The sequence below is a fragment of the Halyomorpha halys genome, unplaced genomic scaffold, assembly GCF_000696795.3.
Source record: "Halyomorpha halys isolate HHAL.00 unplaced genomic scaffold, Hhal_1.1 Scaffold316.1, whole genome shotgun sequence".
Classification (NCBI taxonomy): domain Eukaryota; kingdom Metazoa; phylum Arthropoda; class Insecta; order Hemiptera; family Pentatomidae; genus Halyomorpha; species Halyomorpha halys.
Window position 1 is genome coordinate 122948 of NW_027107962.1, and position 3951 is coordinate 126898.

Consider the following 3951-nt stretch of genomic DNA (forward strand, 5'->3'; position numbering starts at 1 on the left):
TGTAAGGAATGTTTTCAGCTTTGGCCCGAACCCCAAATCTCTGGATCGTCAATGAATGCCCACTCAACAAAATAATGTACGGCCTCATACTTCAAATACTACTCAATAGACAAATCAAGTGGATGATGGAATTGAGTCCCTCGCACTTTGTCCAGACCCATCCAAACGAATTCTCATATGTTCCAATCAATTTTGAATGGTCGTATAATTTAGTTATTTCTTTTGTTCTTTCGCCTCAATGAATTTATCGCTTGAATCATTTCCATATGTTTTCACGGATATATTAAATTTTTTTAAATTAAAATAAAAATCGCTTTTTGATAATAATTATACAGTGATTTTCTGATTTTATACCTGTACGCAATCGATCGAGTTAAAAATTAAAGAAAGTTTGTGCAGAACTAATTATTTGTTTATTGCTCCTGTATTTATATATGTGAATATTGGTTAAGTTTAAAAATTTCAATTATATGTAATATACTATTTGATATACATATGTGCGAAACTGCTCTTGACTTTTATTTTGTAATCATAATAATGCTTAATGCAGTCTAATTATGATAACGTATCCTATTTTAAGGGTTTTAATTTATATAATATAAAAATAGCATTCTAATGTAGTTCATAAGGCATATAGCAGTTATATAAAATGCAAAAAATGATTTTCGGGGCTAAACTTTTTTTCTATATCGAAATATCGTGGGTTTCGGCACCACTTAAGCGTCTTGGTGTTCAAAACCTTAAAAGAGAAAAAGGGACGAGAAATAAAAATCATGGATTCAACTAAAAAACTGCTTTAATCATTCCTAATTTGTCTGATCTTCCTTAGGAATATATTCGATCAGCTGACTTGGCCCTCTCTTTGTTAACGTTATACTCAGGCCGTAACTTCTATGTGAATGTTGTGTATAAATCCGGAATTAATAAAATTATAAAAAATGGATAAAAATAAATTGAATTAGTCGTTGAAGAATATTTTTAAATCTGACAAATAGTTTCAAGTAATTAATTATCATCGTTATAGATCTCATTATTAAAAATATTTTACTTTTAACTAATTCTTAAATGTTCTCTTCAAAAATATTCTCTTGATACTTTTAGTTTCGTACTTGCTTTTGTAATTGTACTAAAAGTATTTTGACGATATCATAAAATTTATTGATGGAATGTTTGTGGCATATTAAAGTTATCTGAGTGTTTCTAGTTACATGTAATGTTATGAATAAATTAAATATTTGACACAAATCTTATTTTTATTTTCCACACATATCAATTAAAGAAGAAAGAAGCTACCAACTAATCTTTACAAAGATTATGTATACCAACTGTTTCACTATACGTCCTTTTTTATAAATTTCACAAAAAGTGCCGCAGGAAATAGTTATCATTGTAGTACAAGAACCCAAGAGGAAAAGAAAGGCAGTTGTCTCATCCCAATTTTCGAATTCATTAATGTAAACTATGTACAGTTGGGAGTCAAAATAGACGAGTCTGCCAATCCAGTTCAGAGGAGTTTGAAAATGGCGGCCGTTCTAAAATGTAAAAAAAACTCAAAAATACAGTTATTGTCTCAGATGAAAATAAGGTTGGTATTGACATGAATGAAACATGTCTGCCAAGCTTTTGCTGTGCACGCGTTCCAAAATTCAACTTTAAGAACTCAAAAATGCAGTTATTTCATACCTCTTGGTTTTTTACTCGTATAGAATTAGGTATAGTACTGACAAAAAAGAAATCTGGCTACCAATCTTATGCTGTGCCGCACGCTGTGCAGAAGCGTTCTAAAATTCAACTTTGGAAACTCGAAATTTGAATTATTTTTGATTTGTTATTTATATCTTCTTTTTTATTTATTAAATTGTTTACCCATCTGAAATTTGTTAACTTAAGTTAATATTGACACAAAAGAAACCTGTCTGCCAAGCTTGTGGAGATGAAATTCAAAATTCAACTTTCACAATTTGTGTTATAACCGGCAAGGCATTAACTTATTTTTGGATGATTGCCTTCAGTGATTATCCTGGGATCCCCATAAAATCTCCATAGCATACATAGCTGTACATCGGAACACTGCAGCGTTTTGGTTTAGGTGCATTAATTCTAAAGACAACCTTCAAGATGAGCTCAGTGTTTAGTGGAATTATGAGAGTATTTCGCCCTCTGTGTTGCTTCTGCTGCAGATAGCAGGGATATAGACGGTTAATTTTACAGTGAGCATCACGAATGAGAACACAAAAGTTTAGAAGTATATGAAATAGTTTAAGGTCAAGCAAGTTACTTTAATACGAAATATCATAGGAACCTTCTAAAATGTGTTAGGTTCTACAAAGAAATTTCAACGAAGTTTATTTTAAAGGTGTCTATAAGCTCATAAGCATACACGAGAGTGTGTAAATGGTTCTTTCTTAAAAACTTTCATAAAGATTTAGTTTTAGAAATTTAAAGGTATTTATCAGACTACTACTTAATTGTTTTTGTAATGACTTGTAACTCCTGATTCCGCATTTCATTTTCAGAATACAAAATGTGTAAGATAACGGGTAACATTTAGTTATTTGCCTCTCTTATTCTCTCCTCCACCTTCATTTAGTTGCCAACTTCCCAGACGGAACTATTAAATTACCCGTCCTACCCGTCCCCATACCCACCGGGACTCTTTTTCATTTAAACCAGACTAAGTAGCTCGCGAAAATTCTCTAAAATGAAAAAGTTAGGGCAGAGAGGCCTAAGATTTAGAATGCCCCGGGGTAAAGTGGGGGTGAGAGGAGCATCTGAGTGCACTTAAGTTTTACGATGGCCCTTCCCTTCCGCCCGTGATAAAGCTAGCAGTGACCATTTTTCCAGCCACCATTAAACCGAACAGCAAGAATTTTTTTTTCTGACAAACTTTTTTTTTAGAGGAACAGTAACTGGCTTCATAAATCCTCCACTGTTTGCATTAGCAATGAATTCGCCACCATTAGAATATTTCTTCATTTCGGGAAAGGGTCGATGTTTCCTAGCGAATTTTATCACGTAAAGTCACCTGACTTATACCTATATGCTAAAATATTTAAAAGAGAATGATTATATTATTGCTTAATAAAGAAAAACTCAAAATAGAGAAAAGCAATTATTAGCATGTAATTCGAAAAATAACAGAAATTCTTGTTTCCCGAAAATATTAGAAAGTAACTAACCAGTCTAACTATTCACTAAAATTGATTTTAGCTTTGAATTTAGATGAGCTTTAGAAACCATTAACAAAACCAAATAAACAGAAAATCAAAAAATTAAAAGTAAATTGTTTATATTAATTTAGTTAAAAATTAAAATTTACTAATGAATATATATAAAAGGTTATTTTTCGTTACTTTTAAGACATCCGACTGGTCTAACTCTCAAAGATATTTGGTCTCAAGCTTTTCGCTTGTAATATCTTTTTAGCCAAAATGTTTATATTTTATTAGTTGTTGTTAGTAGACAAGTGTTATTGTCTGGCAAGATATTGCCATAATCTCTCAGTACTATATTTTCAGGTGAAGCTTTCTCGTCCAGCTTATAAGGTGATTTGATTTTTTTTTTTAATTTGAACAAGTGCACACACCAAAGTCGCCCACAGAATTGTTAGATATATTTTTTTAATCTAAATAAAATATTCCACATCCACTCAATATTATTCTAACATGGAACTCAGAGGTAGCGCTGCGCAAACTTGCAGCCTTTTAAATTAAATTACTTTTAAATAACGATTCCAATTATCTAATACTTTTAGTGTTTTGAAATAGAAGTATTTCACCAGTATCTACTATCAATTATTTTAGAAAAATGTTTGTCAGAACAAAATAGTATTTTTTTATTTCAAATACTTTTCTATCTGTATCTGAAATACTCTTAATTATTATTTTACGACAGTATTTCAAGTACAAGATGCAAAATAAAAAATACTACTTTGTTTATTTTATGACAGTA

General features: G+C 30.9%; 1 protein-coding gene and 1 long non-coding RNA gene across 3 annotated transcripts in view; one reads left to right on the forward strand and one right to left on the reverse strand.

Annotated features, from left to right (window-relative positions):
• Positions 1–3951, forward strand: part of LOC106681196 (uncharacterized) — a 20807-nt gene that overhangs the window by 15892 nt on the left and 964 nt on the right. The window contains exon 4 of one of the 2 annotated variants that reach the window (XR_001343204.2): positions 19–271. The exons of the other annotated variant lie outside the window; for it this stretch is intronic. This is a non-coding gene — a long non-coding RNA (uncharacterized lncRNA). Of the gene's footprint in view, positions 1–18; positions 272–3951 lie in introns of those variants that run through there. 2 annotated transcript variants of the gene reach the window in all.
• The window catches only part of LOC106681195 (putative odorant-binding protein A10), a 54968-nt gene that overhangs the window by 7813 nt on the left and 43204 nt on the right, over positions 1–3951 (reverse strand). The gene's annotated exons all lie outside the window — the stretch shown is intronic.